General features: G+C 46.6%; 1 protein-coding gene and 1 pseudogene across 3 annotated transcripts in view; one reads left to right on the top strand and one right to left on the bottom strand.

Annotated features, from left to right (window-relative positions):
* Positions 1–24480, top strand: part of Pknox2 (PBX/knotted 1 homeobox 2) — a 297178-nt gene that overhangs the window by 59820 nt on the left and 212878 nt on the right. The window lies entirely within an intron of this gene.
* On the bottom strand, positions 14489–18382 carry LOC143438731 (small ribosomal subunit protein eS6 pseudogene; annotated as a pseudogene).

The following is a 24480-nucleotide window of genomic DNA, read 5'->3' as shown; positions in this document are numbered from 1 at the left end:
GATGTAGCTGGCCTGTAAGGACTACACACTGGGACTGGAATAGCCCTGATCTCTAGTGCGTATAAGAAAGACACTTCTACTTATCAGGGAGTGTCTCTCCTGCAACCATGACTTTGAGAAAAGGTTTTTGTATTAGCTCTTAGTATGTCAGTGTGGAGAAGGTATGTCTCTGAGATTATTTGATTGCACCCTCCCCCAAGTGCTCTGTGGCTACTTAAATACAAATTTAAATGGACTCAAATGAACTCCCATTAGAAATTCAGCTCACTAGCCATGTTTCGCACATTCAGTAGATGTCTGCCCACTGCACTGCACTAAAGGTCCTTGTCTGGAAGACCTTCCTTACCAAGGAAAGTGGGGCTTTGAAATAGTTGAATGATAATGCTTGGGGACACCTTGGTCCTTGTGTTGCTCATTACATCTCAGACGGGAGGGAGCTGACATCTCTCAATTAATTATAGATACAGTGACCTTCAGATTCACTTAATGATTGCCCAGGCTATCTGGGTGGATGAGCAGCAAGCCAAGAGATAGCCTCTGGTTCCCCCAGACTGCTCACAGGATCTTAGAGCCTCCCTACTGGGTCTTTTAAGCCAAAGGTTAGGCCCCCAGATCTTCTCCTAAACTCTCCTTTTCCAGGACATCTAAAGCTACCGAAGGGGCAGGGTCTAGCCTTGGTCTTCCTTGGAGGGCTAAGCTGTCTGTCTAAGTTCTGCTGGGAGGCTGGGAGTGTGGCATACTGGTGAAATCCTTCTGCTTTACAATCCTTCCCTGAGCAAGTAGGGGCAAAAGGGGCATTGTTTGTAGCTTTGACAGGGTAACAAGGGTCCCCTGAGAATCCTCAGGAGTTGGTACACAGCCCTGGGCTTTGATGGTAGCTGTCTGTTCCTAGATCTGGAGAGACTCCTGGGAAGGGGTCATGGCGACCTCAGCATAGATCATCTCCAGTCTTACTGTATCTGCCCCTTCACACAGAAGTGGGCTACCTCAGCTGGCGTTTGCCAACTGAAGGTCTATCTCCTTCCTCTACTTCGCACCCTTTTCCTCTTCCATCTCTTCCTCCCCCCTCCCTCCTCCTCCTTTTTCTCTTCTTTCTCCTTTTTTCTCTTTCCTTTCTTCTTCTCCTGGGTGGTTGTCTACTGCCTCCACCCCATACTCCCAGCCCAGTTTCAGGCGATAACTTGATGTGGATTTCTGCTCAACTGATCAGGCTGGTTCCTCTGAGCCTTTCTAGGAACAGTTCTAAACCAGTCTGGACGGCTTCCAGAGTGTTCTGAAGATGCTGGAGAACTTCTGGCAGGGTTCAATACAAGTTTCTCCAAGCTTTGTTCCAAGCTTTGTTTTCACGTTCAGCCTTGTCTAACTCCCGGCCTGCCCCCCCCTCCCCCCTGCACACTCACTAGGACAAATTCAATTTACCGTCCAATTAAATTAGGAAGTTAAATCAGTGATTGCAAAAGAAAGCAATGTGTCAGGCTCAAAATACAGCCCAGTGGTAGAGAATTTGTAAGAAGTACAAAAGCCCGAGTCTGGTTTCCTACACCTTGAGGGACACAGTGCAGGGAGGAAAGAAATGAAGAAATCAAAAGAGGAAAGGAAGAAAAAAAACTCCACAAACAAAAGCTTATTTTATTTCTTCACGGCAACGTGGGGCTTCTGATCTGTTTAAGACTTTTTATAGCATTGGGACTGGAGAGACGGCTTAGTGGATAAGAACTCCCACTGCTCTTTCAGAGGACCCAGGTTCAATTCCCAGCACCCACATGGTGGCTCACAACTGTCAGTGATTCCAGTTACAGGGCATGCAATGTCCTTTTTTTTGATTCTTCAGGCATTTGGCATGAATGTGGTACATAGACATATAGGCAGGCGAAACACCCATATACACAAAATAATAAAATAAAAATAATCAAAAGAGATTATTACATGGTCTCTCCTGGTTCTTATGGCCTAGAAGAACAGAAGCAGCATCTACCTGTGGACTGAGCACCTAGCTTGTGATAAGACTCTCTGACTTACACATCCAGCTTTGGAACCTCTGCTGTGGTAAGGAAGCAGGGGCAGGTAGCTCACTTCTTCTCTGTGATCTCCCGTCTGTAGGACAGTGAATAAGATGCCTCTTTAGGCCAGATGTGTGGAGAGCACCTCATACTGTCACCAAGTGTGTACCAGACCTGGCAGCTGGCATTTTGGTCTTCTGATGGCAACTTGGCTGAAAGACAGAGGCATTTCATTTGTCAATATCATGGCCATTAGTCATACGAGGACATAAAACAAAGAGGTAAGAGAGGTAATAAGAAGGATCAGGCCAACCTGCTCTCTAACCCCTCTGTATCTCTCCTCTCTACCTCACCTCACCAAACATCCTAGGCTGTTAGGACCAAATGCCTGGGTGTCATCTTTGTCTTTGACCCTTCCTCTCATTTCCACTTAGCTCAACTGTAAGACTTGTCAATTGGAAGTCTTGACCTGACACCTCTCTAAGATGGCGCCCTTGGCCCCTTAGCCTATGCCCCTCCTCCCATTATCTCCCTGGCTACCCCTCTTGTCCTTGCTTCTCTTACACTCAAGCCTAAGCATCTTCCATGCCCCGTGTCTTCATTGACGCCATTGTGATTTGTAGTCATATATTATGTGTGTGTGTGTGTTATTTGGAGTTTAACATCTAACTTGCTCATTAGCCGTGCTTTATAAAGTCAAGATCAAGGTCCACCTGAGTATCGCTACAGGATCAGTACCGTTGATAAGGGATAGAGGAGCAGATGAATGAATGGTTCAGGCAGGGCACTTGTTTGGTTAGTCTCTTTTGCCTCTCTTCCAGAGGGAGATCTTCATCTAAAATGTTCATCTAAACTGCAAGCTCTGGTAAGCAGCAGCCTGTTGTTTTCACACAGGAAGTGTCTCTACAGAGCCCAGAGCACTAGCCCATCCATGGAGTCAGTAAACTTTTGTCTACTTTTTCTTCTCACTTTGACAAAAACACCTCACAGAAAATACTTAAAAGGAATACAGGTACCATGGCAGGAGTGGTTCACTTTGTGGTGGTAAGACCTTGGTCTGTGGTATCTGTATGTTTTGATGAATCAGGAAGCCACGAGTGGTTCTGGGGATGGGGGTGGGTTACATCCTCTACAGGACTGCCTCCAATGGCCCACAGCCTTCCCTCAGGTCCTATATCCCAAGGGTTTCACAGAACCATCAGCTGGGAACCCGATCTGTCTAGACACAAATCACAACAGAGATCCACTAGGCTGCCTTAATCCACGCTTACTGTCTTTAGAGAAGGGAATCACTTTCTCTCCGACATCATTCCTCACCCGATCTCACTGATGTCCCAGGGGTCCTGGTTTCCATGAACCCTTTATGATCTGAGATCGTAGACTGGAGATAAACACAGACTTCCCTTTGATTCTGTCCTTGATACCTTAGAGAAGGAAGTGGGGGGGGGAACTTCCCTGTCGCAGAGGAATTTTGTTTTTTGGGGAGATGTATGCTAGGGACACCCAAATGAGGCATAGTTGCTATTGCCACTCAGAGTCATTGATTGGCCAGAGGTGCTCTTGGGGATGTCCTTCTAGGGCTACATTGAATGAAGCTGAAATTCTTCACTGATTGTTGCTGATTGGGGTGGGTTAGTTACCGTTTTACTACTGTGAACAGACACCATGACCAGGGCAATTCTTACAAGGACAACATTTAAACAGGTTCAGAGGTTCAGTCCATTATCATCAAGGTGGGAACATGGTAACCTCCAGGCATACAACTGAAGGCTGCTAGCAGAATACTGACTTCCAGGCAGCTAGGATGAGGGTCTTAAAGCCCACACCCACAGTGCCACACCTACTCCAACAAGGCCACACCTATTCCATCCCCTGAGAGGAGCATATACAAACCATCATAGGGGACAGGAGCAATTCCTCCACTTATAGCACACTGGAGATTCCAAGAGGGTTGGAAAATATCAGTGGAGAATGGTCACAGAAGAGACAGCAAATCCTGAAAGCGAGAAAGGGAGGAGAGAGAGAGAGAGAGAGAGAGAGAGAGAGAGAGAGAGAGAGAGAGACAGACAGACAGACAGAGTCTATAGGGATGAGATAGGAAAGTGCCTAAGTGGCTTATACTTTTTTAATTCCAACCCCACCTGGGCTGTAGCCTCCGCCTGTGTAGTGAGATCATACTACTTGTGTAGCTACCAGACAAAGAGGCCCATCTGACAGATCATAGGATGTAGTACCTCAGCTAGAAAATAGGTGTTGTCTATCCTGCACTATCATGGATCCCTTATACTTAGCCCCTTCCCTGCCTTCTGATGGAAATGGCCATGGGCCCCAAAGTCTTCCACCCCATGTGCTCACAACTTTCCTTTCGGAGCCTCTTCTTGGACACTCCCCACTTCCTTTCTGTTCCTCCTGCTGTGTAGGCATTTCCCCAAGAGCTAGCCTAGATTAGTTTGAGCCAAGGGTCAGGGACAACTGTGTGTTTGGGAGGTGGTGGGCTTGGCTGGGGGCCTGGGGGGGTCTCAAGCAGCCTTGTGGCTGCTCTGCGGGGTCTGGCAGAGCCCCAGCCTCTGGCTGTGACATACAGCCTCCTTCATGAAACCAGACAGAATTAAGCCTTTTGTTTCCTGTTTGCTAGGCCAGCTTAAAGAAAACACAGAGGGTCCATGGGGCTGGGGCTCCCAACAAGACGGCCTTTGTATTCATTTAATTAATCAGCTAGCCGAGGGAAAGGAGAGGAGGGAAGTTCATGTTATAAATACATGTTTTTCTTTGGCTTTTTTTCCCCCCAAAAGACAGAGTCTGAATGGCGTCCCCATGAGAGCTCCCCCCTCATCTCACCCTAGATGTGCTGGAGGCTGGGGCTAGCCCAGCTGCAGCTGTGACCCTCCTTGCCCTCCACTCCCTCTAGAGGCATTAACTGTGGTATCCGTGGGTCCTGGGTAAATGTTAGATGCTGTGGGGCAAGGTGGTTGCTAGTCTCTGGATCCCTGCCACCCTCTCTGAGCCTGCAGCCCCTGTAATCTCCCTGGATGAGGTACCTTCCCTGCCACATAGAAGAGGACATGTCTCCTGAGAGGACAGAGCCGTCTTCAGGTGAACTACAGAGGGAGAAGTCCAAACTGCGGCCCAGAGCTGTCCTTACCACCTGCACTCCCTGGAGCTAGCTAGAGGAGACAGATGGCATGCTCAGTCACCTCCAGGGGACACTATGGCTATCTGTAACTGTGCTCTATCCAGCGACAGGCTGGAACAGAAGCGCAGGCTGGGCTGGGCTGAAGGAGGAATAAGAGACCCCTGTGAGGGCTCTGGGGAGGGTGAGTTTGTGGGGTGGGGCAGCAAGCCCTCTAGGGCAGACACGGTCATGCCCACTTCCATTCCGTGGAGATCTTCGAAATGTGCTTCCCTTGATGGTGTTATTTAAATAAGAAAAATGTTTTGAGACATTGAGTTTTAGAAAACCCTTTTTGGAAATGGGTGAATACATTTCTCATCCTCCCGCCCCCTCCTCACTTTTGGCTGCCAGGTGTTTGGGGAGTTAGAAAAAAAAATCTCTTTTATTATGAAGTAAAATATTTGAAGTCTGTAAATATATGGCCCTCGTAATGGAATTTCACCGTGGTTAAATTTTCCTTCTGTGATCTTCATTTTCAGTCCTAGTTGGAACACTCTGGTATCTGGTAACCATGACTCCAACCCTCTGGATATACTGTCCAGAAAATCCCTGGACCTGGATAAGACATAGAGGGCCTGGGCCTTGAACCTCACCTCTATCCTCTAGATTCAACTTCTTCCATGAGACCTCCAGGTGAACTGTAGGGAAATGGGAGGACCACAGAGGCCAGGCAATGGGCAGAACTTGTAGAACATTCTGTCAGGACTATACAGTTAAGCGGTCACCTTTCTTCCTCTGGGAGATACTTTCCTGTCCAGTCATTGAAAAGGACCCATGTTTTCAAGCCATAACCCCAATTGCTCTTCTCGAGGGGTCCTTGAGGGCACAGTTAAGCTAGGTTTACGCTTGCAATTCTGATACTTGGAAGGCAGAGGCAGGATATCGCTGCAAGCTCAGGGACAGCCTGGTCTATATAAGGAGATCCAGGGCAGCTTGGGTTACAGATAAAGTAATAGTAAAGGCAGGCTGGATCTTTCTGCAAGCCTTGCCTTGGGTCATCAAACTGTTCAACTCCACATGTGTTCTATGAGGCTGCGTCATGTATATATATCCATCCATGAGTTCTCAGTCTCCCAAAGCAACAGATAAAAGCCTGGACTGTGGAAATTGTGGCTTCTCCAGGGTGATCTTGAATTAACCCTTTCTAACCAAGTTGCATTTGCCCAAGTTGGGGATTCCCTTGAACATTTGAGTTTTCCCCTCTTCCCAGGGGGAAGGGGAAGGGGAAGGGAAGGTTGAGGGAGTCATAGGTTCTGGGGGTTGGGGTGGGGGAACAATCCAAACTACCCTTTGCTTAGAGCTTCTGTGACTGTCTTTTGCCAGAGGTCCAGAGAGCAAGGAGAGAAGAATTAAGGTTCTCTTCAGAGTCCCTCGAAGCCTAGACCCAGTCAGCTGGGGGAGGATGTCAGGGATAAGGACAAAGGCTAGTCCTTTCTGAAGAGGGTACATGTGGCTTATGGCAGGATGACCAAGGGGTAGGCATGCTTTGTTTTGGGGAGTTGGATCTTCAGGGCAGAGGAGCTCACTAAAGCAGTGTTTCTTGATGTTAACATACGAATGAGTTACCTGTTAAAACGTGATGGGTGTTAGAGTGGCAAGTCTGAGTGGCACAGAAATCTTGGTTCCAAGGAGCACAGATGCTGGGTCACACTGTGAATCCTCCAGGAGCCTAGCACATATAGTTACTAACCCTTCAAAGGTAGGTGCGGCTCCTTTGTGTCTGCCTATCCCCCAAACTCAACGTAATGTCAGGAGCAGAGATTGTTGGTTACATGTTGGTCACCCATTCACCAAGAGAAGCAAGTCAGAAGATACCAGGGCATATTAAGTTGTGATATGTTTTGAAGTCTGGATTTCTGACTTTTTAATAAATGGTGCTATGCCTAGGACACATGCTCTACTACCGAGTTACATCCTCAGCCCCATGTCCTTTAAAAGACATTTATTTATTTGTGCATTTGTGTTGAGGCATGTGTGTAGTGAGGATTCTGGAATGTTGGTTTCTTTAAAAAACAACAACAACAACAACACAGAACTATTATAAGAATATGGTTTTGTTTAAATTCCAGGTATGAGATATGGGGCTGCTTCAGATTGTCCACAACGGCTGACAATTTGCCTAGTGCTCTAGCAGGGGTAAGATTTTTGCCAGCTGCAGATAGTTTCTGAGATTGTGTGACATTTGGAATTCTAGGGACTTTTCAGAAGGTATATAAATGCTAGTGTTCAGAGAAACAAGGTGGGTTGTTGGTTGGTTGTTGTTTCTTTTGTTTGTTAGTTGTTTGTTGGTTGTTGTTTCTTTTGTTTGTTGGTTGTTTGTTGGTTGTTGTTTCTTTTGTTTGTTAGTTGGTTGTTTTTTCTTTTGTTTGTTGGTTGGTTGTTGTTTCTTTTGTTAGTTAGTTAGTTGTTGTTTCTTTTGTTTGTTGGTTGGTTGTTTGTTGGTTGTTGTTTCTTTTGTTTGTTAGTTGGTTGTTGTTACTTTTGTTTGTTAGTTGGTTGATTGGTTGTTGTTTCTTTTGTTTGTTAGTTGGTTGTTGTTTCTTTTGTTTGTTGTTTGTTTGTTTGTTTGTTGGTTGTTGTTTTTTTTTGTTTGCTGGTTGATTGGTTATTGGTTGCTTGTGGTTCCAGTTTGTTAAGTAGTTGTACACAAAGAAGAAACAAGAAAAAGAAGAAATTAGGTATTCAGATGGCAAAGATCAAACCTGCCCCAAGGAGCTGGATGACCCTCATCAAGTGTTCTAAAGATGCAGTCGCCCCCTTTCCTTTCCTCTCTATTCTTTCTTCTCTCTTATCTAGTGTTAGGGGTTGGAAAGATGGAAGAAAAAGGGTAGAGACGAATGGAAGAAAGAACCCACAAAGTAGCGAAGTTCAGCTACGTATGTGAGTGCTCGCATGCTATTATACATACGTGAAGATCAGAGGACGATTTACAGGGGTCAGTTGGCTCCTTCCACCATGTGGGCCCCAGGGATCGACCTCAGGACCTCAGACTTCATTGCAAGTGCCTGTCTTATCTGCTGAGACATCTCCTAGCCAAAGACTTTGATTCTTTTGTAACAGGGTCTTATTTATTACTGGTGTTCACCATTGTCTTAGGATTTCTGTAGCTGTGATGAAAACCATGACCAAAAGTAACTTGAAGAGGAAAGGGTTTATTTCACTCATATTTCCGTATCACAGTTCATCATTGGAGGCCGGCAGAGAGGGAACTCAAAATAGGGCAGAAACTTGGAAGCAGGAGCTGATACAAAGATCACGGAGGAGTGCTGCTTACTGGCTTGCTCCCATGGATTGCTCAGCCTGCTTTCTTCTCCTTCTCCTTCTCCTTCTCCTTCTCCTTCTCCTTCTCCTTCTCCTTCTCCTTCTCCTTCTCCTTCTCCTTCTCCTTCTCCTTCTCCTTCTCCTTCTCCTTCTCCTTCTCCTCCTCCTCCTCCTCCTCCTCCTCCTCCTCCTCCTCCTCCTCCTCTTCTTCTCTTCTTCTCCTTCTTTTCTCTCTTTCTTTCTTCTTCTTCTTCTTCTTCTTCTTCTTCATCTTCTTCTTCTTCTTCTTCTTCTTCTTCTTCTTCTTCTTCTTCTTATTCTATTTTTTTTTGTTTTTGGAGACAGGGTTTCTCTGTGTAGCCCTGGCTGTCCTGGAACTCACTCTGTAGACCAGGCTGGCCTCGAACTCAGAAATCCACCTGCCTCTGCCTCCCAAGTGCTGGGATTAAAGGCACGTGCCACCACTGCCTGGCTCCTCCTCCTCCTCCTCTTCCTCCTCTTCTTCCTTCTCTTCTTCCTTCTCTTCTTCCTCCTCCTCCTTCTCCTCCTCCTGTCTCTCTTTCTCTCTCTTTCACATCCAGTCTTCCTTCCCTCTTTTTAAAGTTATTTATTTACTTTATATTCCTACCACAGCTTCCCTTCCCTCCTTTCCCCTCCCCTCATCTCCACTGACCCTTTTCCTCTTCTCGAAAAGGGAGGCCTCCTATGGATATCACTCAGCCTTGGTATATCAAGTTGCAGTAAGACTAGGCACATCTCCTGTTGAGGCTACACAAGGCAGTGCGATTAGGGGAAAAGGGATCCAAAGGCAGTCAATGAAGTCAGAGACAGCCCTGCTCCTGCTTTAGGAGTCCCACATGAAGATGCAGCTGCATAACTGTCACATATGTGCAGAGGGCCTAGGACCATCCCTAGGATCATGCTCTCTGGTCGTCAGTTCAGTCTCTTTGAGCCTCTGTGACCCCAGGATAGTTGATTCTGTAGGTTTTCTTGTGGAGTCTCTGACCCCTATGGCTCCTTCAATCCTTCCTCCCCGTCTTCCACAGGATTCCCCAAGCTCCAGTTAATGTTTGACTTGTGGATCTCTCCATCTGTTTCCATTAGTTGCTAGGTGAAGCTTCTCTGATGACAGTTATGCTATCTGAATAGCAGAATATTATTAATAGTGTCAGGGGTGGGCTCCCTCTCCTGGCACGAGTCTCAGGCTGAGCCAGTCATTGGTTGGCCTCTTCCTCAATTTTGCTCCATCTTTTACCCCTGTACATCTTGTAGGAAGGACAAATTGTGGGACAAAGGTTTTGTGGCTGGGTTGGTGTCCCAATCCCTCCGTTGGAAGTCTAGCCTGGTTACAGGAGATGGCTGCCTCAGGCTCCTTATCTCTCATGGCTAGGAGTCTTAACTAGGGGAACTCTCATAGATTTCTGGGAGTTTCCACTGGCCTAGGTTTCTAACTTGTCCCAGAGATGCCCTCTCCCCAATCCAGTTGTCTCCCCAGTACTCTCTTCTTCCATCCTCCTCTTACTTCATCCGTCTTCTTCCCATCCTTTATCCCCCCCCCCCATGTCTCATCTATGTCTCCTTCTTAGTGAGATTCAAGTGTCCCCCATTGGTCCATCCTTGTTATTAGCTTCTTTGAGTTCAGCTTGCTTTCTTATAGATAGTAGGACCAGCAGTCCAGGGGTGGTCTCATCCACCTGGCCTGGGATCTTCTCCATCAATTAATTAAGGAAACGTCCTGTAGGCTTACCTACTGCCTTGTGGAGGCAGTTTCCCAATTGAAGTTCCCTCTTCCCAGATGACTCTACCTTGTGACAAGTTAACATTAGACAGGACAGCCACCGTGGCTGAAGTTGCCATTTATGTTTGCATCATGCTGTATCTGTTACTCCTTTTAGATGTTGTTGGCACATAGCGAGGATGTTTGGGACATTATAGTCCCTCCTGAAGAAGGTTGGGAGGGATGTCCCTGAATGTGTAATATGAACCAGGCTCCTAGTACATATTCCCTCTCCACTGTTATCTTTGTACATCCGGCCTTCAAGTGTTAGGCAGCCAGGCAGGTGGCTTCTTGATGGACAGCAGAGAGAGAGAGAGAGAGAGACAGAGAGACAGAGACAGAGACAGAGACAGAGACAGAGACAAAGAGGAGGAGAGGAGAGAAAGAAGGGAGAGAGACAGAGACACACAGAGAGACAAAGAGACAGAGAAGGGAGAGAGAAAGACAGAGTGAAAGAGAGAGAGATTGATTGATTGATTGTTGGCTTTAGTCATTCTGTTATACTCCTGTTTCTGAATCTAGACTTGTAACTCCATATTTTATTACATAATAGTAATAATACATCCCAAAGTGATCATGACTCTTGCTTGGGGAGGGAGAGTGGTTGGGCTTTGCACTGAGTTACACTTCTGTGACCCTTATATACTTTACATTTCTAAGGAGGCCCTGCTTTAAATCTGGGACTCTCTCCTCTTTTTTCCACCCATGGGCTGCCCTGACATATGGGCCACCACTCAATGCTGGCCTCCCTTTACTACATTGCAATTAAATCATCACAAATTTATTAGATACTCAATATGTTCAAGACACTTTCAGAGGATAAAATCCAACCGAAACCTAGCCCCTAACTTTCCTCTGTGAAGGTTTTCTCCTCTAATTGGGGGAGCCGTTTGTGAAAAGTAATGATATAGCGTTAAATAATAATGAAGATTATAATGCAGAAGATGTCACACAGAGGAACAAAATTAATTAATTACTAAATGAGTGCCACAGATTCTGTGTATTGAGGGAATTCAGGAAAGGAAGATGCTGAGTGCTGGGGTGATGTAACATGACTAGGGTTCAGGGAAGGGGTTGGCAGGGATGGTTAGAGTGTGCTGAAGTGGGCGGAGTACATATTAGCCTGGCACATACTAATGGACCATGTACTATGTTCCAGACAGACCACCATGCTCAAAAAAAAAAAAAAAAAAAAAATCCAAACCAACCCAAACAAACAAACAAAACCCCAGAATCGAACAAGGCACAATCTCAAGGGCTGGGGATCTGTAAGCATAAAGAACCCAAGTTTGGGTCCCACGATGGCTCGAATGTGAAATGTCCCCCATAGGCTCATGTATTTGAATACTTGGTCCCCCCCCCCCCCCGTTGGTGGAAACTGTTTGTGGAGGGTGTGGAATCTTTAGGAGGTATAGCCTTGCTGGAGGAAGTGCATCACTGGGGTAGACTTGGAGAGTGGATAGCCGCTCCCCCCCATCCAGTTCATGCCCTCTGCTCTGTGTTTGCTGTTGAGATGTGATCTCTTAGATTCCTTTCCTGGCTTCCTGCTGCTGTACCTCCCTTGCCATTCTAGACTCTCCTTCTGGAACCATAGGCCAAAATAAGTGTCCTTTGGTCATGGTGTTTCATCATAGCAACAGAAAGTAACCAATACAGATCCCGAGGACCTATGTGAAGTTAGATATGGACACCTCTCTCCATCGGTAATCCCATTGCTTCTACTGTGAGGGGAGGCAGGGGCAGGGCTAACCTGGAGTAAACCATGAAGAATAAGACATCCCGTCTCATACAAGGTGAAAGAAGGTAATAAGGACTGACAGCTGAGGCTGTCCTCTGACCTTCTGTGTTTCTCTAGAACCTTCTTGTTAAGAATGCAGGATTCTTGTCTCACTCAGACCCGCCACTATAGAATCAGTTTCACTTTAACAGGTGACACATTTGTCTGTTAACATCAAGAAACGAAGCTTCGATGGGCTCCTCTTCTTTGGAGATTCAGCTCTTTAAACCTCTGGAGTGGTGGGGTCATCAGCCAGCTTTCAGGTGGTCCAAAGAGAAAGAGATATAGGAACGGAGTTGTGAGCACAAGTCAGCCTTTCAACAACTTATTTGTGAAAGACAAGAAGGGAGCTGAGAGGAATCTAAATATAAAAGGCCAGAAAAATGATTTAAAAAAAATTAAGTAAGTCTATATGTTCATCTTAGCATTTACAAGTGCCTTAAGCTTATTCTTTAATCTAAGCAGTTAAGAGAGTCCAGGCAGAGACTATTATATACGCTTTACAGATTTAAAAAAAGGTCAGGGATATCACAAGTGGGGTTCTGCCTTCTGAGTTAATGTTGCTTCCACTTCACTGTAATCCATGTGGGTTTGGGAGAAAGTGTGCTATAGATCAAGGCAGGTAGCCTGGGTAAAGTGCTGGGCACATGTACATGCATGCACACATGTGCACGTGCACACATGTGCACACACACACTTGCATGTATGCATGCAGGAGCACACACACACATGTGCCCACACATGCATACACACTTGCATGTATGCATGCATGAGCACACACACATGTGCACAAGCACACTCTCACATTCATGCAGGTACATGGCATGTACATGTGCGTGCAACAGGTGTTGGCCTTGGGAAGGAGAAGGAAAGAAAGCTTAAAGGTGCAGCATTTTGGGGAAGAGAGAGGGAAAAAAAAACAGGAAAAGTTAAATGATACAGAACCATTGGACACCCAAAACACTCAGCTGATGCATTCGAAGAACATTTGCAGGCAGCATGCCAAATAGTAACCAGTGGGAATGGATTGAAGCACACAGAAGACAAGTAGGCTCCAGGTCCTTATAGTTCTACACAAAAGACATAAGTTGGAGTTGGCTTTGTTATTGTAACATGGCTAAGAAGAGAAGGAGTCCCTCCCCTGAGTCCCAGAACTAAGGGAGGGGAGTTGCATCCCATGCAGCCCACAGGACCCACCCCAGAGGACCCACATCAGTGTTTTCTTTATCTTTACTTTCAGCTCTACTTAGTCTCTGCTGAAGTCTTGGGCTGTTGTCTTTATTCTAGCCGTGGCCCCTGGTGTGTCTGTATGTCTCAGTAGCTACTCAGACTCAGAGGGGAATCTAGAGGCAAAACTGACTGCTATTTCAGGTGTAATGGCAGAAGAGAGGGCCCTGGATAGGGGGCCCGAGGCAGCAGAGTGAAGCTCTGTACTAAACAGCTGCCCATCCCTAACCAAGGAGTGGAGGGGTGGCTTCTGTTAGAGCTAGTCCTTTCCTCTGAATCCTTTGATCTGGGAGTCCTGGAGGGTCCATCCCAGAAGCCCCGTGGAACTTCTGAGTAACTTACTGGCAGTCTCCTTTGTGTCAGAGGTGATCTGGCTAAAACCAAAGCCACAGGGATGGAATTCCAGGAATCTGCCCTCCTTGCTTTGGGAGGTCATCTCGCCCTTAGGGAAGGAGCCCACACTGTTCTTGTTCTAAGGCCAACGTTTGCATTCAAGGCACAGGAAGGCAGGGGCTCCTCCCAGGCTCCTCTTCTCTCTCTGCACCAGAAAGAGCTCAGACCTACATCTCAGAGATGGCAAGCTGCCACAGCCAGGCTGCCACCTGTGTGAAGATGAACAGCCTCAGGCCCAAGAGGTCTTCACACAGAGTTTTCAGTCTCTAGCCATGGCTGCATTCCACCTAGGACTGTCACCTACTCCTCTTCGTTTGAGATAAAGTGGTTTCCTAGGACAGTAGAGTTTAGTGGTAAAACCCTGAAAGTCCCAGGCAAACCAGGATGAGTTGGCCACCCCATCCCCTTCTTAGAAAAGGACAGAGTTCAGAATCTGAGACTTCTCTAGGTACAGCCTGGATCTTCTCCTGGATATTTAGGTAAAAGAATACTCATGAGTGTGTGGCCACCATGTTGCAGAGAAGTGGCTTTAGGGTCTACAGACCCGAGTCAAACTTCCTAGTAACTTTGAGGGTAAGCAAGGGTGAACAACTCACTTTTTATTTATGAGTCTCAGTTTCCTTACCTGTAAGGTCGGGATTATGAAATGAACTTCAGAAGTTGTGGTAAAAAAATGAAGGAGACAGTGCCCATCGGCCAGGCGTCTGGCCCAACGCATTAACTCTCCTGACTCTTCCCATCCCTTTTCTCCTTTGTTGTAGGGCAATAGGCATTTTGTTTTGTTGGGTTTTTTTTTTTGTGTGTGTGTGTTTTGTTGTTGTTGTTTTGGGTTTTTTTGTTGTTGTTTTCAAGGTCTAATTATTTGTTTGTTCCTCTTAAACTTATTTTTGACTTGACTCAGAAGTAGGAGCTCTTAGTGAGGGCAGCTTACACCTCTTGGTAATCTGTCCCAGGCCCTTTTCTTGGGCTTCCTTCATTTTCTTCGCCAAAAGTTTAGCGTATTCTGCAGCAGCCTCCTCCTTATTTTTCCTGGTGCTTCGTTTCTTCAGAGAAAATACATCAGTGTTTGTGATGCAGGATGCACGGAGTGACAAGACACCGGCTCTTGGGATATTTCCAGCCCTGGACTTCTTACCTTCTTTGTTTAAGGGTTTTCTGACAACCTATTGGCAGACATCATCTTCTTTAAAGAGCTTGAAAAGTCTTTGACTTCTGCTCTCACTTTTGGGCCCCAACTACCTCAGCATAGTAGTATTTGTCAGGCCAGCAATACCCCCTCCTCCCTCTCTCCAATAACCAAGTTAAGAACACAGATTGCCATCTGCAATGTATTCCCGAACAAAGTGGCACTTTTTCCTGTCTGGTTCTCCTTCCTCTATAACAGGAATGCCCCTTACTCAATAGCACGCACACTCTGCTATGGGCAAAGATACCTTATTTCATGAGAAAACCTTGTTTGTTATTCCCACCACTGATTCAGCTTCTCACCCAGAGTGTCAGTAACTATGTCTATGGCCATGCAGTTCTCAGAGATGGCAGGACACCCTCATTCATTGTCTACTTCTATGAATTTCTGACCTCCAGTGGCTGGGAAGGAGATTCAGCTTCATCTTAACAAGGCTGATAGTTAGGAAGTACCAGAGAGAGAGAGAGAGAGAGAGAGAGAGAGAGAATACCCATTCTTTATGGAGGAGGCAAAACTAGTGAACAGGATGAACAATGGGAAGAGTTTACTCTGGGTCAAAGTGATAGAATCAGAGACAAGCAATAGAGTCCTACCTAGATGTTAACTCTATCTTTCTATTTTGAAGTGGACAAGCTTTGTCATCAGCGTGTTCCCTGCTTGAGAAGGAAGGAGCCGTTTTTATTTATTTGTTCATTCATCAGCAAATACTTGATGGATACCTACTATGCATCAAACATTGTTACAGGTCCTGGGGTTACAATGGTCAACAAAAGATTCAAGTATTCAGCCCACATGAAGCTTACGTCCTGTCAGGGAAGACACAGTACATCTATACCATAAAAGGCCAAGTAGTAATAATTGCTTACGTGGGTTAAGGTAAGAGTGGCTGGCAAGGCATCATTCTGCAGGGGGTATATAGCAAGGCCTCTCTGAGAGGCCAATGTAGAGTTAGACCCTGGAAGAAAATAGCCACGGAACTATAGTGGCCACTTCCAAATATCCCAGGGACCTGTGGAGTCAAGTGCTAAAGAGACAGCCATTCCCGGGGACCTGTAGAGTCAGCTGTTAGAGACAGCCAGTCCCTTACTGGAGCTGAAGGAGTAGATGGGAATGCAGCTGTTTCCACCAGCTGTCCTGCCCCTATGCCGGCTCCTCTGCTGATCTGAGCTTTGTGGAAGGGGAAGAGGGAAGTCAAGCTAGAATTCATTCTGGAGGTCAGATTGCAGGTGAAAATGGCATGCATGAGTTGGTGACACTCTCTACCCGTGGGGACAAGTCACAGTGCATTTTGTTTCCTTTATGGCTCTATTTTGATGGTATCACCTTTTCCTTTAAGAAAAAAAAAATCCGGGCCTGTTTAGATTGCATTCCTAAATGATTTATGAGCATTCGGCTCCATTTGTCCTACCTGTAGGAGCTCCAGCCCTTGCCGTCCTATTCATGTTGATTAAGTACATTTGAAAGCAAGAGGAGACTGAAATCACTTCACAATACAGATTCAGCTTCGCCAGACTCAGGGGAATTCCTCATCTCCCCTTTGAAAGAGCTCCTTTGCAGAGACTGAGCAGAAAGCCCATGCAGACTGGGAACAGGAAGCCCAGGGGAGCCTTCTCTCTGGAGCTGGTCATGGATTCCAGATAGTGGCATTTCTTGGCAGGGGTGCCCTTAGGAATCGCCCTATGGTTCTTTTGTTTCTCATTTCCCTTGTAACTGGTGCTGTACCTGGCTTGATCCTGGAAGGACAGCACTGGTCAGAAGCATAGAAAGCATAAGCGTTTCTAGAGAAGCTTAGTATTTTGGGGTATCCACTGCAGTGGGAGGATGGGGGGAGATCATCATCTTTGTATATTCCTGGGTTGATAAATAGTGTGTGTGTATGTGTGTGTGTGTGTAGGAACCATGGTCCAGAGAGCAAGTTCTCAAATTGAAGGTCTTCTTGTTAGGTTCTGTATTTGTGTCAGGCTCAGTTTCTACCCAATCCTTGTCTGTTTTCTGTGGGCTGGCGAACTTGAAGGTAGATGACTAATTAATGATCTAAACGTGTGAAGAAGTTTGGCACACGTCGACACGGAATGTAGACTTTCAACGATTTCTTTGACTTGGCTCATGCTAGCTTGGATAGCGGACTTGAGTAGATTCTGTTTCTCCTGCAGCGTTGTCTCTTGCTTGCGTCAGTCTGGCACAGACTCCCTCCCCCAGATCCTCAAGTCAAAAGTGAAAGGAAACAGTGATCCCTGAACTCACACTCTAACTGTGAGACACGGGACTTGCCCTGTCCTCTCTGCATTTGTGCCCTTCTGAGCCACCTTCCATGTCCAATCTTTAAGTCTAGGCTCTACTAGTTTTATTCTCTCCCATCTTCAAAAACCCATCATCCTTTGTGGCCTTACGTGTTGAGTCCCGAGATTCCTCACTGGCCATCCTCCTGTCCTTTTCAGGGCATCATGGGGCACACACCTACAGTAGATGCTAGATTATCTGGCCCTGGTCTTCTCCTCACTCTCATCTGTTCTGTGACTTTGGAAAAGCCACTTCATACCTGTGCTTCTCAGTTTTCTCATCTGCCAACTTAGAGTGAGATCATTTGAAGAACAAACGAGACACTAGCTTTTACAAAGTGCCTTGTAAACCGTGGATGGCTGCTGTCTCTTCAGAACAAGTTAAAATAAATCCTTAAGAGCCAAGCATGAAAACGTGTGCCTTTAATTACGGCACTTGGGAGGCAAAGGCAGGCAGAAGTCAGCCTTGCTTTCAGATCAAGTTCCAGGATAGCCAGGTCTATACAGAAAACCCTGTTGGGAAAAACCACCACCACCACCATCACCATGACCACCACCACCAATAATAGCAATAGTAATAATAATAAAGAATCCTCAATATGTTGTAGACATTTGGGCTGGAGGTAAAATGTTGGTAAAATGTTTGCCACATAAACTTGAAGACCATAACCCACATAAAAAAGTTAAATGTGGTGGTGGGTGTTTATAAATCCCACAGGGGGATCCCAGGGGTTCACTTTCCAGCTCTCTTTCCAACCAGCCTAGTCTACCTAGCAAGCCAAAGATCAAAGAGAGACCCTGTCTCAAACAACAAGTTAGACTGCTTCTGAAGACTGATACCCAAGGTCGTCCTCTGGCTTCTGCATGCCAGAGCACACACGAGTCCATTCCCCCTGCCCATGCATGTGCACATGCATGCGCATATACAAACATGAATACAAATATACCAACACCCACAAAATGCGAAAAAATTTAAATTAATATCTGGCTAAATTCAAGGTGAGAGAGGGTTTGACAGTATACCCCGAAGAAACATCCTGAAACCATTCGTGGGGAAATAGAGACTAGTGTTCTGATGCCAAACAAATTTGCAGGAGTTAGAGGCCGGGGAACTGGCCACCCGCCTCATGCCAGGCATCTTCCTGGCTCCTTCAGGTCTACTGGTGTCTCCTTCACACCAATCTGGAAATGGTAGTATCCTTGTCTGAGCAGATGATGAAATGAGACCCAGAGGGATTCTGTTGCTGCAGAAGATCACCAGGCTAGTAGATTGGAAGGTGGAGAATCTTACCCAGGTCTTCTCGGCCCATGTTGCGCCATCCTGTAAGGACCTAGTTTCCAGGAGTAGCTGTGCTTGATCCCATCAGTGGCCCTGGCACAGAGCCACCCACCTCTTAGACCTGTCATGTGACTGCTCAGTGTGTGTTCCTTTGAGAAGTTCCCTTTCCCAAGGCTCTCACTTTAGCTCTTCCTCCCAGGCGCTCTCTGTTAAGTGCACTTACTGGAGGGCTGCTCCAGAGACTGAATTACGTGCTTAGCCAAACCAGCCAAAACTCAGTGCTGTGGAGTCCCGAAAGGGGCTGTGAGCAAAAAGGCTGCCCACCGGACACAAGTTTTTAGCCTAGGCTGGACCTGGTTCCATGTGTGTTGAACTACCCTCTGAGAACAGACTCAGGGATCTTCCTCCTGTCCCTGGAACTCCTACTTAGTGTCCCTACTTTCAGGGAACACAGTCCTGGATGGAGGGATATAGGACTGTGGTCAGCCCTCCCACCCCCATGACTACACCGGGCAGAGTCCTTCCATTCCCACCCCTTCCTCTGGCTATTCCTGTCTTCTCCCAACCCTGGTGTGGAGGGTCTGCTCCCACTCAAGCTTTTTTGCCTACTCTGGGAGCCCTCTCTGCTGAGCAGCTCAAAGGGTCTTTTGAGTGGGGGAATGAGCAGTCTGTGGGCCTGGGAGGAGAGATAAAAGCGAGTGATCCCCAAGGGCCATGGGGTCAGGGGCTGTGTATCTGGTGACTTCTGAATGCAAGTGCCAACAAAGAGAAATCTGTGGTGGGAGAGCCTCCGCGAAGGAAATAAAATCTCCATGAAAACAAACTTTTGTTGGAAGCCTTCTCCTCTTGTTTTGGCAGTGCTGCTAGGTCCTGGGAGGGGAAGGCCGAGTCTTCCGGAGGAGTCTGGAGGCCCCCAGATTGTCCAAATATCGGCTTGCTCTGAGAGGACTGTTTTCTTCCCTACAGGAAGAAGGGCTTGGTAGGCGGCACAAGAACCGCTGGTTTTCTAATCAAGGCTAGAACGAACAAGAGCCAGCTGGGGCCACAGGGCAAGCGTTTGGATTGTGAGGCATCCAGGGAGGCCTGGTGGATACAACACTGTGCATCAGACAGTTTCGTGGCTCCACTAACCCCAGGATCCCTTCCAGCCTTGTTTTTCTCACCTATAAAATGGACATTACTTGCCTAGGTTCATTCAAAAAGAAATGCAGGACCAGTCTTGTGTGAGCACAGCTAGCTCCCTGTATCCTGTAGACCAGAGCATAGATGTGAAGGTCGTCTATCAGGTGTGGGGGGTCGGGGGTGGGTGGGGAAGCTTGGATGGTGATTTTCTTTTTCTTCTCTCCAGGACTGTGGTCACAGATGACATCCAGTAATTTAGCTTCTGCATATAGTCCTTTTTTTTTTTTTTCTACTTCAAAGAATCTGGCATGGTGAGAAAAAGGCCTTCACTCTGTCTGGGCAGCCAACTTCAGTGGGTCCTCCTGCATTGTCTCTCTAGGGTGATTTGGATGTTGGGTGGATGTATTAAAGGAGGTTCTCCCCAGCTGCTGAGATGGTGTTAAATAAAATCAAGGATGTTTTCTCCCTGAAGCTAGTGAAAGAATCAGAACTCATGTTAGGGCAGGCCCCCCAAAAGTTGCCTCTTTTCCTCTCACTCAGAAGGAAAAGCCTGGTTGTGGCTGCCATCTCCAGGGAGTCCTTGGTGGCCAGAAGGGATAGAGCTGGGACCAGAAGTTGATCTGTAGTTTTGAGTCTGTCTGCTTCTGTCATGCTGTGTCACTGTTGGCAAGAACTACCCTTCTCTGGTATCTATTTCTCTTACCATGACCATGAAGGATGGGCAAGCCACTCTTATCTCTGTAAAAGAGAGAGAAGTAGATATTAACCCAGGCCAGTCTGCTGGGTGAAAGGGAGGAGCTTGAACAGTTGTCTGGGGACAGCAAGCCTGGGAAACAGGCTTGTCCATTCCTCCCTAGTCTCTCCTCCAACTCCTTTTGTTGCTGGCAGCCAGAGATGTTGTTTCTTTTCATCCAGATGAATTCTTAAAGACAGGCTTGTGTCCGCAGTGTTCTGGACATCCTTAAGAATTGAGCAGCACATGACTTTCTTTTTGACCCCAGTGGGGATTGACTGGGGAAAGCCTGTCTTTGGAAGCTTGATCAAATCAGCAAAGACCTCTCCCTCTTCCCTCTGCTGTTTCTTCAGAGCTTGATTGGCTGGTCTGAGTTGCAGGCAACAGGGAAGCATTGTTAATAAATGAAGCATCCTCTGCTGACCACATGCAGAGATCACATGGGGCCTGTTCAGGCTTGGCTGGCTAGGATGTATGAGAGTGAAAAAGGAATGGACTATGGGGTTTTTACTCTCCCCTCAAACACACGCACGCACGCACGCACACACACCACACATACACACACACGCATGCACACACACATGCTTACACACACACACACACACACACACACACACATATATATATATATATATACATAAACCCATTCACACATATACAAAAGCACACATATACACATATATAGTACTTGGACATGCACACATACACATGAAAACATACATATATACATACATAAATATGCCCATACACATATATGCATAAACATGTACAATACACATACCTATACATATACACACATATATACATAATACACACATGCATATATATAAATATATAAATATATAAATCTACTTTATTAACACAATACACATATACACACATACACACATGTATGCACACTCTTATAAATCACACACATTAGTGCCCAGATCCAGAGCAACAAAAGCCCACATAGCCATGAAGTCATACACTCAAAGGCACGTGTATGCTTGCACACTCAAGCAACAGTGCACTGGCTAATTTTTTTACTTGTTTTCCTTTCTTGTCCTCTTCTTCTTCCTCCTCCCCCTCTTCCTCTTCTTCATCTTCTTCCTCCCCTTCCCCTCCTCCTCTTCCTCTTCTTTTTTTTTCCTCTTTGCAGTGCCAATGATCAAAACCCACACCTCATACACGAAAAACTCAGGTTTCACCAATGAGCCTCCTGCTACTAGAGCCCAGAGAAATCTCTTCTAGAAACTTCTCTGCTCGTTCTCCCATTTGCCTCTTTCCCACCCAGGGGCCTTACTCCCCTGCTACTCCTATCCCTCATCACGCTGGCACACTGTCAGCCACAACACAAGTCAGATTTGCAGGATGGTGCTTATCCCATACAGGTCAGATGGAGTAGGAAACAAGAGAGGAACTTCGGCTTTCGAGCCTGGGAGAGCTGTGTTCGAATCCTGACTCTTCTACTAGTCCAGACACAGTGGTCAGCTACTGAGCTCTGCTAAGCCTACAAAACCCTCCATGCAGGGATGTCACTGGCAGGAGTCTGCATAGTAGTAGGCATACAGCAGCACCCAGGCCAGGCTGGTGCACAAAGTGCCAGCCAGCATTGGCTGTCTCTGAACGGTTGCTGCCATGAATATATTTCTGCCCCCATGTTGCTGTTTGAGCTAGAAGAGAGGCCCACCCTAGGGAAGAGTGGTCGACTTTGCCTCACTTAATGGTCACTGGTAAAGCTCTGTGCTCTCATCTTTGCAACAGCCTGCCTACCGCTTTTTCACAAAATGAGGAAGTAAACGGGCGCTCAGAGAGGTTCAGTGATTTGTCAGAGTTCACACAGCTATTAGGTTGATGGGTTCAGCTATTAGGCTGAACTCCCAGGTCTGATTTTATGCTGCCCCAGATGGTCACCTACAGCCTCCATGACACTGGTGTCAGTTCATGGGTTGGTCAGCTTTCTTCAGTATGACAGTACACCCCCCCCCTCCCAGACAACCAATGTAAAGAACACCTACGTGTTGCTTTTAGGCCTTTGGTGACACAATATATTACATGGCAGCAAGGATGTAAGCAAAGCCACTTACCTCATGACTGGGAGATTAAGGAAAAGAGAGGGCTGGGTTGTGCCATCCCTTTTGAGGACCGTTTCCCAGTAGCCCAACGACCTTCCCCAGGCCCCACTGGCTTCTATAGCACCATCAAGTAGACCAAAGTTTGTTAACACATTGGCCTTTGGGGGACACGACTAGGTCTAGTGCCGTGCTTAAGGCTGACAGTGTTTTTATCTGGTGACTGGATGGCTCGCTCGCTTCCTTCCTTCCAGCAGGTCCATTTGAACGGCCCCTTCCTTTTCAGCTTCTCTCTGAATAGCTGGGCTGCAGAAGACTGAGGGGTCGTCTGTGGGAATGGATGGATGGAGATGGGCTCTCAGTCTGCTCGCAAGCACTGGAAGCACCTGCTTCTGCAGGGCCCTCGGCAGTGTGCAGGGGAAGCAGATGTGTTGACCTTGCCCCTGCCTTCAGCATCTCATGGGGAATGCGGGATGGGGGCAGGGGCAGGGTGAGTAGACATGGGCTCGGACCTATTATTGGTCCATGTGTCTCTACGGAGAAGGCCATGAATGGCCGTAATGAGGGAGGGACAAGGACTTAGTTTAAAATTTGTTTGCAGGAGGTGATGTTGGCACAGATTGTCCTGAACTTTACTCAGAAGAGGCAGGGAAGGAATTATCCAAGGAGGAGGGACAGGATGAGCCTCGTCGTGGCTGTGTGAGTGTAGAAGAGAGGAGGAGGGAGAGATGAACTGGGTGCTGATGCACTTGGGTCTCATTTTGTAGGTAATGGAGAAACTGATGAACGTATTTAAAGACTGGGTGGCATTGCCAGGGTATTCAGAACACTTGCCTGAATAGCAGGAAGACATGTAGGTTAGAAGAGTCCAGACCTTTTCAAGGACATCTGAGGCATGCTTCTGTTGGAAGGCCTTTGTAGCCGGCAGAAGTAAATACAACCCCATATGGCTAGAGCCATATATACACACACACACATACATACACACACATACACACACATACATACACACACATACACACGTACACACACATACACACACGTACACACACACACACACACATACACACACATACACACACATACACACACACATACACACACACATACACACACACACACATACACACACACATACATACACACACACACATACACACACATACACACACACACACACACACACACACACATATATATATATTTAAAATTCATTTTATTTCATACAGTGAATTTCAAGGGCAGGAATGCTCCAGGACTTAACAACTAAACAGGAACACAGTTCTTCTGTCATAGTCTCAGTGTGAGGTGATTTCTATCTAGCTTTTCTCTGGGCCACAGCATGGTGCCAGAAGTTCCAAACACCACACGGTTATCCATCCTGGTGACTGAAAAGCATATGGAAGGGCACTACACAATTACGGGGAGTAGTGGAGGCTGAAGAAAACAGGAAGGTAGTTTTTCTCTCCTTGTTGGTATTTTAAATTACGAATTTTTTTTTAAAGCAAAAACCACTGGGGGAAATTATAAACAATGTCAAGAGACAAATGATAAGCAGAGAAGAGATTTCTTTACAAGTCTTTAATGCCCCGTCATGGTTTGCACATGTATGATGGGGGCTCACATCTGTAGTTCAAGGACTCGTGAGGCTGGAGAGGTACTTCAGTTGGTAAAGGGTGTGCTTTGCAAGTCTGAGCTTCTGAGTTTGATTCCTAGAACCCACATTTAAAAAAAAAAAGCTGGCCTGGTGGTCTGTCCCAGTTAAGGTTACTGTTGCTGTGATGAACACCATGACCAAGGCAGCTGGAAGAGGAAAGGGTTTCTTTGGCTTACACTTCCACATCACTGTTCATATTATCATTGAAGGAAATCAGGACAGGAACTCAAACAGGACAGAAACCAGGAGGCAGGAACTGATGAAGAGGATATGCCGGGTGCTGCTTACTGGCTTACTGCCATGGCTTACTCAGCTTGCTTTCTTATAGAACCCAGGATCACCAGTCCAGGGATGGCACCACTCACAATGGTCTGGGCCCTTCCCCACTGATCGCTAATTAAGAAAATGCCTCACAGCTGGATCTCATGGAAGCATGTTATCAATCAAGGTTCCCTCTCTTCAAATTACTCCAGCTTGTCTCTAGCCAGCACAGTGGCAGGTGCCTGGACTCCCAGTACTGGGGAGAAGGAGCTGAGCAGATGTCAGAGGCTCACCTACTGGCT

The sequence above is a fragment of the Arvicanthis niloticus genome, chromosome 26 (genome assembly GCF_011762505.2).
Source record: "Arvicanthis niloticus isolate mArvNil1 chromosome 26, mArvNil1.pat.X, whole genome shotgun sequence".
Classification (NCBI taxonomy): Eukaryota; Metazoa; Chordata; class Mammalia; order Rodentia; family Muridae; genus Arvicanthis; species Arvicanthis niloticus.
Note: the sequence above shows the minus strand (reverse complement) of the source record. Positions and strands in the feature narration are given on the sequence as shown.